Raw genomic sequence first — 14,178 nt, 5'->3', positions numbered from 1 at the left:
TCAGAGAATATGTGAGCCGTTCAGACATTTGAAGATTTGGCCTGAGTACATAATAATTGTCAGAGCCATGATAAGGTGAAGGAAGCGTTTAACATACCCTTAATGTTAATGTTCTGCAACAGGAGACCCTGGTCATAAACCACAAGCATGTTTTATGTTATTTTTAGTTTATTCAACCATGATTTTTCTGTTATTTTTATTTTATATTCAGTTATTAAATATATACACACCTGTTTGCGTCGAGTGGTTCAAAATCATTGCTTATCAAAACTATCAGGTGAGAAAATAAGTACTTAGCCATGCCTCCAAAATATAAAAGCAGGGTGCATGGCCCTGAGTTTTTTTTTTCTTTCCAGATGTAATTAGGACAGAGAATAATGGCTTGTATTGAGCCATCAATAACATTTGGCTCATCAGAATTATAATTATTATTACTTTGCATAAGTGTTTCCAAGGTTCCCCAGGAGAAAAGGGGAAACAATCTGCTCCATTTCCTTCAAAACTTAGTCATACGCTCCTGTGCAAAGTACAGTGCTGTATCACAGTAAAATGAAATAGCCTCCACTCACCCCCGCAACACAAACTCAAAGGCTGCAATACACCCCCATACATACTCTCACATGGAACACGCATCACTTAATGCGTTTCTCGTCGTTTTTATGACTGACAGTAACTGGCTTTCCGTGCAGTGTTTGCATTTCTTTGATTTCGCACCAAAATCAGCTATTGCAGATATATCTAACACATCCTCTGACAGACACTGTATTTTTTTCTTTTGTTTTAATGCTTTATTCAGCACGCATTAAGATAACCCGCCACTGTTTTGCTGTATGTTCTGGAGTATTTGATTGCAGAGTAGGTTTGCATTTATTTTACGTGTAAGGTTTTAAAAATCCTCCCTACAGGTCATTCGGTTTTGACTATACGCACGCACTAATTTGCACAAGACATAATGTATCACTCTTCTGCGAACAGCATACCTGCTAGCAACATATGAGGGGTTTCCTATTCAGCACTTAATAAAAGGATGCAAGTTTGGTCATGACCCACTCGCAACCGTAGTTAGCATGGCAGCACCGTCTTTAGCGCAAAGCGGCTGGCTCACTGGAGAGACCCTTAGCATCCTTTTACTTTTTAGTTATAATTCGGAAAGCTTTGTCTAAAATTCTGGTACCCATTTTTCTTAGGTATTACACCTCTGACTCGGTTGGAAACATTATTCAAGGTTCAGCTCTTCTTTCTTAAAGATGCCAGGCAGATTCTGCGGTTTGAAATCCGCACTGGGGAACAGATAAGACGGAGTTAACCTGGGCAACTTGGCACTGCTGCTGCTGCCGCTGCTGCTGCTTCTGCTGCTGGGGGCTGACGTCACCGTGCAGGAGGGGCCGCAGCAGCAGCAGCACCGCGGCCATCTTTTGCCCCGCGTTCCAGCCTACAACTCGCCCGCAGCGGCACGGCAGGACGGCTTTCGTGTTTCCCCGGACTCAGGCGTCAAGCAGGCTGCAACATCTTGGCATGCGGGAGTTACTAATAACTGCAAGCAGGTAGGAGGACACACATAACAGCAGTGCCTTTATTTGCATGGTTCACTGTCAAGGCTTAACGTGTAGCAAGCAGGTGCATTAATAAGTACTGTATGCTTAATTAAGAAGCCTCTAAATAGAAATTGCAATGGAGTATATATTTGGCATTTAATAATTTACATAGCATGGGCAGTTAACACTGCCTGTCCAGGTGTATCAGCTCAAGTTATTATAGAATGGCAAAAGTATTTAATGGTTAAAAATGATCAATGGAAAAACTAAAAAAATAAGACATAGAGGCAGTGATTTTCACCGTTAAAGAGCGTCAGCGGATCAGGTGCGCTAACCCGTTATATTCTGCTAAATAATATGCTAATCTAGTTGATAAAGGTTGCAGTAATAGTTCTTGGAAAAATAAGACGTTTCTTTTGGATATTCCAGTAAACTGTGGAAGAATCGAACGTGTGGTTGTTTAGCAGATGGTTAGGAATGTAGAGTTATCTAGCGCTCAGAAAAGTGAAGCATTTCTGCAGAAATCAGCGGAATTAACCATTGCTGTGAAGACCTGAGTGTGATTTCAGAAGATAGAAACCTTTTTGAGAGATTCCTGTAAAATAAGAATTTTGCTTGGAGAAGCAGCTCCAGCTCTTTTACCGGCTGGTCCTTACGTACTAAAGGTTAGTAGAAGAAATCCCTGGCAGAGGGATTTCTCATATAGGAAGAAAGAAATGCAGGTCTTGGTCATAGCCCTGGACGTTTCTGTACAACCTGGTCTGATCAGTTTAAGTAAAACACCTGCTTTTATATTTTTGACTTGGTATTTCTAAATGCCTGGACGTTTCTGTACAAACTGGTCTGATCAGTTTTAGTAAAACACCTGCTTTAATATTGTTTGACTTGGTATTTCTAAATGTTTGAAGGCATTACTGTATATTTAAAAAAAAATCACATCACCAAGTGACATGCATGAATACAAAGTTAGACGGGTTTCATTACCTTGCCTTTTAATGAAGACCACTTTCAGAGGGTTGCCATGTATGGTCACTGCTTACACCAGGAGGCATCTGGAAACAATAAACATCATCACTTCCACCGTAGCAGAGAAGCAAACCGAACTGCTGTGGCTGTTAATTTGGCTTGAGGCAGGGGAACCTCACGGATCTCCATTTAATCCTCATTACTGTTCTAAGCATATTCTGTATGCCTTTTAAGACTATCAGAAGTGTTGCCACCAAACAACATGAAGCTGTAGAACATATAGATAGAAAATATCCAGAAACAGTGTCCGTCCTCCATACTCCCGCACCCACACAAATCTGTGCCATTCATGTGTAAGCAGGCCTGATCTTTGGGGTGGGAGAAATTGCTCTCCTGTTTTTTGTTTTTTTTTTGTCATCAGGATGGACTTATGTTGAGTATATCTTGAACATGTATTAAGACTTCATGTTATGCAGTTTGTTTAGAATCAGTTGTCCATTTCACAGTCATGACATTGCAGTGTGGTAATATCAAATTGTCTGTTTTTTTCACTGATGTAGAATATCTGGTTGTTTTCTTAGAGATGGACTAGAGTTAAAGATAGAGTGTTGCACAGTGTTCACTCATTTTATATCTGAAGTGCATTAGGCAATGTATATTCAAGAAATATTGCTTTGTGAGCCAGGATATAAAGTACTGCAAAGTAACAAGGGATAAAATGTTTCTGGTCATTAGGGAAAGGCATTGCACAAAGTACTTGAGGAAACTGTTTTTTTCCAAGATGGCGAAATGATAAAAGTGCTCTTGGGTGTACAATAGTCAGATATACAATGGAAGTCCTCAATGGCTGGAAGTGCCAAGAGGGTTAACTCCTTTAAGTCCTAAACTAACTGTTACAAGCTCAGTGGCTTTGCAAAGTGATGTGAATAGCTCAGGGAAGGGCAAGTGATATGCAAGTCAGCATTTTGTCACCCAAGAGTAAAGTTTCCTTGTTATTGCATGCATTTATTTCTTTACCTAATTTATTTATTGATCTAGTTACATCCATACATTTTGAATATTGAATTGTTGATCTCTTGGCAACTATACTCGCCCATGTCCTTTTCATCACATATTTCCTTACCAGACAAAACATAATTCTTAATTATAAAAAAAAATATGCAACGAGATCATGTTATTGGAGAATGAAAGCCTTCTGACTACTTGGTCATTGACATGTATTCTTGTTATATACTCTTACAGTTTTGGCATGGCTTGTGGAAAGACAAGTCAGTAAATTTGTAACTAAATCTTCAAATTCTTCCGGAAAATTCTTTTAGTGTTTGTTATAAAAATTGCTTATTTATTTATTTAGTCAGTTAGTTAGTTAGTTATTTAGTTATTGTCAGCTGAGTTCATAAAGTTAGGTCACAGAACCTTGCTGTTTTCATAGTCTTTATCAGAAGCATGAGATATTTTTGTAGCTATGAATTTAACAAAGGCACATTTTTTTTAGTCTAACCAGATGCATAGATGCATGTATACATTTTGTACAAGCATCTTACGACCTGTATAATTTTTCAAACTTTGGCTGCTGTCACTGAAGTATGGCAAAAGTGTGTTAAATGCTGTAAAATGTATTTTTAATGGGTGCTGGAAGTTTTTCTTAAGTATATTTATTGTATAGTGACACAACATGCACACGTTAAAAACTGAACCCTGATAAAAACTGAAGCTAGACATGTTAGAAATCAGTATTGAATTTAGAAAACAAATGTAGGCAACATTAGTAATTTCAATATTTTATTAAAAACTCCAAATACTGCTTTAGTCTCTTGTCTTGGATATACCTCCAACCATGATACAGAGAAAAAAAATGAATGGACATCTTAGATATTAGCCACATTATTTCATTCAGGGAGTAATCATAAGTAAAGTTTTAAAAAGATTGCTGTAGTTCTACAAGATATATGGGTACATGCCACCACAAAAATACTGCCATATTTGTATATAACTGTCTAAACAGTCTTAAATAATTAATGGAATTAGTTGCATACATTTTATGAATGCTTCATTTGGCATCCAGGTCATACTAATCAAAGTACAGAAATGTGTGACATTCAGGTTCGGTACTTTGCTGCCATAAAAGCACCATCTATTTCCTACCTGGACATGAAAGTGCATGGTATTCAAACAGCTTGGATTGCAACATGTTTATAATGATTTATTTGATTGGTTGTTACACTACGTGTTCTAACATGGCTCAGACCGTATCTATTAAAGTCAAATCTGCCACCAAGAATGGCAAGTTTCAAATCATTCTGCTCATGAGTGTTAGATACATATTGGATGAATGGCATCCAGTATCCCAATGCAGACCGTGGAGGGGGAGTGACAGCAAGGATTCAGTTAGGCATGGTTTTCATGTAAACAAAGAGTGTTTTTTGGTGACATAGCCACTGTGCTCCACCATGCATCAAATCACAAATGATTAGTGAGATCAGCTGAAGAGTGTCTGGAAAGAAAGCTGTTACTAGACTACTGGTGGAGAGACATCAAATAGTGGAAAAGAAGTAGTTAGGACCACTTCACCTGGTTTGCTTTATAAAAAAAAAGTCTGGGAAGATAAGAACCAACCTGGGAGGGGGGACAAGTCCCCTAGAAGATTGCACTGTCCTAGATACAAAACAACAGTGCTGTTTTAAAGTAACATCCCACTCCAACTAAAAATACTGAGATACATTAATTCAGAAGGAGAGGTACAAATTGGGATGTGGTGATGATGCTATGGCAATGTCTTACTGAAATCCTTCAAGCTGAATTGTAAGAAGTAGAGTGGAGGGGCAACACTGACATGAGAATGAAGTGTTGTCAATAAAACAGCATTGTTCATGGTTGTTTTTGATATAACTTAAATGTAAGCTCGCACCTTCATGGAACATTTACTGATGATCAGAAAGAGGCCCAGAGGTGCAATTACTGTTTACTGGCCATACACACTTTCTGATTTGGTATAAGTATGTAAGGGATGGTCATTATGATGGATGTCGTGTGGCCCTTTAATCAAGAACAAACTGACAGAGAGAGGGGGGGGATAACTAAGATAATGAGTCTTAAGGCAATACCATATGTCTTTCTATTATGCTAACATTCTTGAATGAGCTGATATCATTGTCTAACTTAATGAATCGTAACTTGGTTTATGACGCAAAATGAACACTGGCCCAATAGTTCTTTAATTTTTGCAACCATATCATTTAACTTTTCTGTCAAGTACAGTTAGCTAATGCTCATCAAACCATATTTATATGCATTATAATACCACCTGCCTGGAAAGAAACAGCTTTTGCCTGCCAACAGATTGCAATGAAACTGATAAGCTTGTGGACTGGCCTGTATTTATTTATCATACACAGAAATATCACTTTACATTTACTGAACAAGAAATGTTTTATTTCAGCAGTATCCCTCTTACTGGGCATTTGATACAGGGCAGTACAAGAATGTAATGAGAGATTACTGTTTTCTGAGTATGTTGTGACAATGGCCATATGTTGGTTGAATAGGTAACGATGATCAGATTTGGAAATAGGCTAGGACCAGATCAACTAAGGTAAATAAAAACAAAGTTTAGATTTGACCTACAAACTCTTTTTATTGCTCAGAAAAGGTGGAAAGGTATGGTAGAATATATCTTCAATGCATAAAATATATGTATGAAATACACTTTTGTAGAGTATTATGTTCAGCAGCTTTTGTTGTACTAAAGACATTATTGTAAACTTTAGGGCATCTAATCATTTCACTCATAGAAAAAGAATGCTGTCATATGCATTGTGTGAACAGGAAACAGCAGATTGTAGAGGAGTGCTCTTATTATCTGTTAGGACATTTTCAAATGCCATTTGCACTTTACTAAAGTTGTAATCCCAATACTTTTGTTTGTCACAAGCCATATTACCCTATTTTTAAAAAGGTCCTGATTCTGAAACTGTTAAATTCTAACAGTTTTATTGTGTGACGGATAGTTATTGCTGTAACCTGCAGTTCTGTTATGTACGTGGTCGGTACAGACTACATATAATATAAAAGTACAGCAGGAGTAAGGGAATTTGCCATTTCCCAAATATACATATATAGGGCTAAAGGACTAAAAATAACATGATATATCTCACTCTCATTTTTTTGTACCATTCTTTTCCAAACTTTCCCCCATAGAACTGACATCATCCTCTGTTAATCTGAAACCACGTGAAGAGATGTTGATCTATAAGACCAAGAAAATCAATGTCTCCCCAGAACTACCATTCTGTCCTTAGCCAATGATACCTCAAGTTCAAAACACAGACACTGACACTAGAAAGCCAGTACTCTGGTGGTTTCTTCCCTCAGCGATCAAGATGCATTCCAAGTATCACACAACAGTCCTGCCTAAACTAACTAGCTCCTACTGCCAGTACAAGGCAGTGAGAAACTTATAGAATGTGGCATGTCCTACTTTATCATGTGTTTTGGCAAACAAAAATTAAGGAGATCTCTTGCATTATCTACATTTGATGCATTGAAAGTTAGTGAATGTAAGGATTGTGGTATACTGATTGATTCCTCTTTTTGTTTTGAAAATCATGTAAGAGCCATCTGTAATAAGGCCATAAGACTGAAGGGTCTGATTCTCTAAACTTTACAATGAGAGAGGTTACGATCTTAGTAAGTTTATTGGCGGTATATATCAGATCAGTTTTGAAATACAATATAGTGTTCTGTACTCTATCGACAGCTTTATTGTATAGAATCAGTACAGCGTAAATTTACAATAAGAATTTAGAAGTCTAAACCTCAAAATGCACTCTCTCGAGGCACTGCTAATGGAGAACATCGCTATCTGTGCAGTAACCGAGACCTGGTTCAAGGCTCCAGAGAGCACCCCTGCAATACCAGGCTACAACTCTTACCACACTTTTTGGTAACCAAACCAAGACTGAAACACTAAAGGTGGAGGAGTGTCCATATTCACTAAGGATATTCACACCTCTAGGCTAGTTGCCCAACACAATGCATCTGAAATTCTCCAGGTGCAACTAACACTGTGTAAGACTGAAATCCAAATTATAGCTTGCTATAGATCCCCTACCATGCCCCAAGATTCTCACTACACCTTTCTAAACATACTGGAAAATATTAAGGTACAACCAAACACCCTAATACAGGGTGATTTCAACTACCCTGCCATTAACTGGGAAAACTACTCGGGTACCAACACCTTTTCCCAATGGTTCTTGGAATTCATAAATTCTAACAAGCTGGATTAACTAATCCATTGTCCCACCAGGGACTCCAATATCCTAGATCTGATCATTACCAACATGGGAGACAGATGCTCCACAGCAGTGATCACCCCTTCATTGGTCAGGTCTGACCATAAGCTAATCACCCTTGACATCCACATCCCACCCCCACCCCCCAGTAAGGAAACATCTGTAAAAAACTTCTCCAAAGCCAACTTCATGCTACTGAAGTCAGAAGTGACAAGCTTCATGACACCCATGCAGACGGGAGCTGAACATTCGACTGCTGAATCCTACACTGTGACACTGTACCAGCACATCCACTCATGCATGAATCGTGCCATCCCAAATAGAACCAAGGCTCTCTCCTCCAAAAAAAAGGAACCCATTCTGGTGGTCCCATGCCATAAAAAAACTATACAACAGAAGGAAGAAACTGTTGCAGAAAAGAGGAAAATCCCAGAATGCAAAATACTCCCTTACCAGCCTCAGCAAGAAGCTGAGATCCCTCATAAAATCTTCCAAAGTTTGTTAAGAAAATAAAATTGCCAAAGATTCCAAAGGCAACCACAATGCATCCTATAGTTATGTCAAGAATCTAAATGGAAATGTTCATATGTGCTCTGAGCTACATCAGAATGGCATTAAATCTAATGATCCCAAGGATATTGCCAATATCCTGGCAGATCGATTTAGTGCCAACTTCACTCTCCTCACCCTCTAAAGGGCCCATCTTAATATCAAAAGAGTGCAAATTCCAGAAATCACGGCCACATAGGTAGAAACTGCACTCTCCAAAGTTAAGAATACAGCATCCATGGGACCAGATGACATCCCAGGCTGTGTATTACATGAACTACAAAATGAACTGGCACTTCACCTAAGTGTCATGTTTAATCATAGCCTCACCTCAGGCTTCATGCCCACTAAGTGGCGCACAGCTACAGTTATCCCACTCCACAAGGGGGGATCCACCTTGGATCCCAGGATCTACCATCCTATCAGTCTGATGAGCCTGATTTACAAAGGCATGGAATACATTATCATGAAACTTATAAACAAAGACATTGGCAACCTTCAAATACTTAACCCCACCCAGTTTGGGTTCGTGAGGGACCGATTTTGTCACCTGAACCTGATTGACTTCTTCAAATCAGTTGCAAGAGCTGTGGACGAGAGTAAGGTGGACCACACAGCCTATCTGGACCTCACTAAGGCCTTCAACACCATCCCCCACTCTGGAATCATAGATAAACCTACTAAGCTGGGCATAAATCCCTACATCACTTGATGGGTTGCCAACTGGCTTACTGACAGAACCCAGACTGTAAAAGTAGCCGATTCAGCTCCAGACAAGTGACAAGTGGAGTACCTCAGGGTTCAGTCCTGGGACCGCTTTTGTTTGGCATCTACCTCTCTGAAGTACAGGCCAACACTAAGAGACTCTGGCTAACAAAGTTCACAGATGACTGCAAGCTGGGAGCCATTATTGAATCCCCAAATGATGTGGATATTCTACAAAAGGGCCTTACAGAAACAGATGCTTGGTTACAGAGCCATGGGCTCAAGCTTAATGCCAAGAAATGTATAGTTATCCCCTTTGGGAAAAAACATGTACCCATGAATTACCACATAGGTGGCAGTACACTAAACACCGAAAGTGTGATGAGAGATTTAGGGACACAGGTGGACAGTGGTCTCACCTTTGATAACCACATCGCCACAACAGTCAGGAAATCCTTCTGTGTGGCACACCTCATCACTAAGAGCTTTTCATACAGAAAAAAGGAGGTCATTGTCCCACTGTACTCATCCCTCATTAGACCCATTATGGAGTACAACACCCCGTTTGGTATGTACCTCACAAGACATCTGCAACAGCTGGAAAGGCTGCAGAAATACCTCACTAAAAGAATCACAGGCCTAAAGCAGATGCCCTATGCTGACCATCTAAAAAAACTCCAGCTATAGTCATTGGCATATCATCTACTCAGAGGCGATCTCTGCTTAACATACAAGGCCATGTCAAACCCTGAGCTGCTCGACACACTCCACTTAAAGAAATCCCAATCCCTCAGAGCCACATGTTCCAGGGATCTAAACCTTGTCATCAAAATGAACAAAACATGCTGGAGGGATAGGTTCCTGACCTGGAGACTCCCCATACTCTGGAATAGACTGCCCATACATGTCAAGCAGAGCACCTCCTTGGCCCTCTTCAAAAGGAACATTGACGATTGGATGGGAGATAGGAAATTCACCCTGGGGATCACATCAGTCGTTCTGTTAGACAGGGGACCAAGGAAGTAAATATTGTGGGAAGAAATATCCAGGGAATTGTTATGGCTAGGCTTGTATAGGCCCTAGGGCTGATAGCCTAGTACCAACCTATGAACCTATGAATATATGATATTAAGCCATTAAACTATAAGGATAGATATGTTTCAGTGGGTCTTTATACCATCCGTTATAGATATATCAGGAGTCAACATATATTTACCTAACATGGTGTTTAGTGACTCTCAGTCTGTACTGGGTTTGTAAGTATATAATAATCCAAAAAAATAAAATATCATAATTTAAAGTTCTGTTTAGAATTATGTAATACAAAGAATAGAATGTATTTAACAGACAGGATGGCACAATTATGGAATAAATTACCTGACTGTATCATAGGTGCAAATATTCTAGTAAAATGTAAGACGTCTTTGGAGATTGGGCTGGTGTAATAGTGTTTCATCTGACAATTACTGAGATGGTGTTCCTTGAAAGTTGTAAGGCTTGAACACTTTACTTATCTTTTGAACTTATAAATTCTACAACCCATGGGCATGTTAAGGAAATATTTGCTGTCAAACGTTTTATGCAGCAGATTATAATGCTGGCAAAAGATCTCCACTGAAAATGTGCTTTAGCTCAGTTGGACAATCCTCATTTACAAATGGAGTAAATAAATAAACAGACATAGATACACACATAGTAACATCTGGCTTATTGAAAATGGGGAATATACCTTTAAATTTGTTTAAAGCATAAATTTCTTCTGTAAAACTCTTTCCAATCTACTAAGGCAATTACATATATCACTGAACAGAAAAAGAAGAAGCTGGTTCTTCAGTCAGAGATTCATTGTGTTTGTGGGATAGAGCTGAGAGTCTGCCAAAAGATGTATGTTTGTTGGAAATAGATGGTATAGTATGGTCTTCTTGTGAACGGGCCTGAGGGAAGTTCAGGGAAAGAGTTTGTGTTTGGAGTTGAAAGTGAGGCCTAATTAAGGCCTGAAGCCATGACCTTTATACTGAAACTGTTGTTAGAAGGGTTACGTGGAACTGAGCTTCTGTGGCAGATTACAGTTAATAACCAATAATCTTGTTTATATGGTACAGAAAAAATAGTTAACTATGAAACGTCGGGGGTGGGGTCTATATTTTTCATTTATTCTTCAAATGAACCATTGCTTTTTTACATACTGCTGCTTCAGAATGTTTATGACCTCACACTGCTTGTGTGTGCACATGGGCAGTTTGTCCATGGAATTGTCAATAACAGTCCCTCTCTACCACTCAGCTATAAAGTGATTAACCAGATTGAGTTAATTTTCCGGAGGACTTTGTGGAACAGGAGACATATCTGCTGCTGTGCTACAGTTTGGTGCTAGCTGCTCAAAGGCCTTTGTGGGATTATGTCTGTCTGGTGATATTACCACCAATAACTAATAATCTTCTTACAAGGTTCTGTAAATAGTACACATATTGTTAAAAGTTAACTGTGGAAAACAGTCGCCTATATTTTTCATCATGTATTTTTTTACACAGTAATGTCAGCAGTGTGTTTAAAACCTGACAATATACAAGTATTTCTATATGTATACATATGGCCTTATTTATATGTATAGAGAAAGAGAGAGAGAGAGAGAAACATGTTGCCTGAAGCATGAGTAAGGTGTCTTTAAATGTACTGCAGTATGGAGTATGGGAATATTCTCATAGCAATTAGTTTGAAAACAAGGATTTAGTTGACAAAATTGTATATGAGGAGGCAACTTTAAAGCTGTACAGCAGGAAGTTAATTCCTCACCTGGAGTATTATTTGTAAGAACTGTGGATTGTGACAGCTCACTCGGGTCTTACCTGTTGTGTACTTTGTTGAAGCACTGGTTTAAAGAGCTAGTAGCAGGGCCTAGGAGAGGCCTGCAGCCTGGGATTTTTGTTTTTAAGACAGATCTAACCTATAAGGACTGTGTAGACTGCGACTCTTGCATAAAATAAATTATACTATGTAGTTTGTCTGGATCTACAAAACCAAATGGGTAATGAGTTTTTCTTTTCACTTGTAATAGTAAACCTGTATTTTTATATAAGTTCTGCCTCCAGTGTTCCCCTGGATTTACTATGGTGAGGTGCATGGGCAACTGGCTAAAAAGTTTAACAGTTCTGAGTTCTTCTCAGTACCTGTGCTGCCAAGCTTAAATGACATTTGGGCTACTAATTCCATCATTGTGAATGTTCTGCTCCTGGCCAATGTAGCTGTTGACCATGAAACAATTAATAAACACAATTGTGGAATCACAGGAATGGAATAACCAAAGTTTTTTTTTTTTTTTTGTAACTATAGCAACAACTAGTTGTGCTAGCCAATGATGCTGCCAACCCTAGGATTATCCCACTTAGAAAGAAACAAATTGTGTGTGTGTGTGTGTGGGGGGGGTGGCCTGGCGTAACAGTGTACAGGCAATATCTAGACTGAAGAGAGCTTATCTCAGAGGATGGTGAAAGTTGAGCAATAAATTGAAAACAATGTTTTTATGTTTTATAATGATTCAAGCAAAAATCAGCAAGACTGATAGAGGGAGTACATTACTATTACATAAAACGTGATAACTTCAACAGAAGGAGATCACAGGTAATGTGCTATCCTGTAGACAAGAATGGGACCCAAGTATAGCCAGAATCATCAGTTCAAAGATCACATTATGACAATATGCAGTGACTGTCAGAACTTAATGGACTTGCATTCTTAACTGAAATTAAAGCATTAGTGACTTTGGGTATCTTTAAACAAAGTGTAAGGATGATATTCTTTCACTTACGAAGTCAGCAAAACATGGTCACATTTTGAAACTGTGTCAGATAGAGATGATTATAAACCAAAACTGTGGCATACACAGTTCTGTATTTATTATTTACTATGTCAGAGAACTGCAGAATTAACTGAATTTTGAAATGTTCTAATTAGCTCAGAATGCTGGACTTGAAATGTAACTCTTGCACAAAGGGACAACGACTCTATTAACAAATGATGCCACGTGACACCGAATAAGATGCAAATAAACTGTAACCCACACATTATTTTTGTTACCCCACATAAACAATTTATTATGTTTGTCTTACGCAGACTTGAAATCTGTCACTGTTACATTCCCATTACCTCCTATGGATGGTTGCTGCCACCCATTCTATGAAATCATACTTCCTTCAGTATCAGTTAAGTATCTTCTGATTATGACATTTTTTCACGTATAGTTTTTGGGGACATTTTCTTTAGTTACTGGTGTTTACATCTTGGTCCCACTCTTTTTCCAGACAATACTGCATAAATTAATTAGCTTTAAACTACCTTTGAGTTGCTTTATCATGTCTGTTTATGTAGGAAGAGAACAACATCTTGTTTTTAGACTATTCTCCCTGTCATGTGAGTTATTTTCAATCTTTCTTCTAATATGTATACCAGTAATGCTGTATAGTTTTGTGGCACCAGCAGAGAAGTAAATGCTTACATGATTTTTTGCAGTGTTACTTAAACAGGTCCAATCCCAGTACTGACACCTACATCACCACATTGTCAACAATCATTTATTCCATCTCTGTGGTCTCAGCTTACTCTAGCCTTCAGTGTCATAGGTTCATAGGTTCACAGGTAGGTACTAGGCTATCTGCCCGAGGGCATTTATAAGCCTAGCCAGAGTGTGTTGGCTTTCGCCGCCCCATTGATTAATTAACTGAGCCTCTGTCAAGCAGAACCAATGAAGTGATCCCAGGAGTGTACTTTCTGTTACCCATCCACTCGTCAAGGCTTCTCTTGTAGAGTGTTAGTGAGGGCCTCTGCCTAATATAGTTAGGAATTTTGCTCCAAAGCATGGGGAGTTTCTGTGACAGGAATCTATCCCTCCAGCATGTTCTATTTATTGTTGTGGCGAGGTTTAGCTCACTAGAGCATGTGGCACGCAGTGACTTGGATTTCTTTAGGTGGAGCATATCCATCAATTCTGAGTTGGACATGGCTTTGTAAGTTAGGCAGAGATCACCTCTGAGTAAGCGATATGCCACTGAGTACAGCCGGAGTTTTTTCAGTCGGGCTGCATAGGACATATGTTTGAGGCCAGTAATCCTCTTGGTGAGGTGCTTTTGTGGTCT

At 38.9% G+C, this 14,178-nt stretch overlaps 1 protein-coding gene across 3 annotated transcripts in view; it reads left to right on the top strand.

Annotated features, from left to right (window-relative positions):
• The first annotated feature begins 965 nt into the window (after positions 1–965).
• LOC122813499 (leucine-rich repeat-containing protein 7-like) overlaps positions 966–14,178 on the top strand; it is a 2,638,896-nt gene continuing 2,625,683 nt past the window's right edge. For all 3 annotated transcript variants that reach the window (XM_044085845.1, XM_044085843.1, XM_044085844.1), the window contains exon 1: positions 966–1,544. The gene's annotated coding sequence lies outside the window, so the exon portion shown is untranslated. The remainder of the gene's footprint in view (positions 1,545–14,178) is intronic.

Source organism: Protopterus annectens, chromosome 10.part0 (genome assembly GCF_019279795.1).
Source record: "Protopterus annectens isolate FY-2018-M chromosome 10.part0, PAN1.0, whole genome shotgun sequence".
Classification (NCBI taxonomy): domain Eukaryota; kingdom Metazoa; phylum Chordata; order Ceratodontiformes; family Protopteridae; genus Protopterus; species Protopterus annectens.
This window is presented reverse-complemented; position numbering and strand designations above follow the sequence as displayed.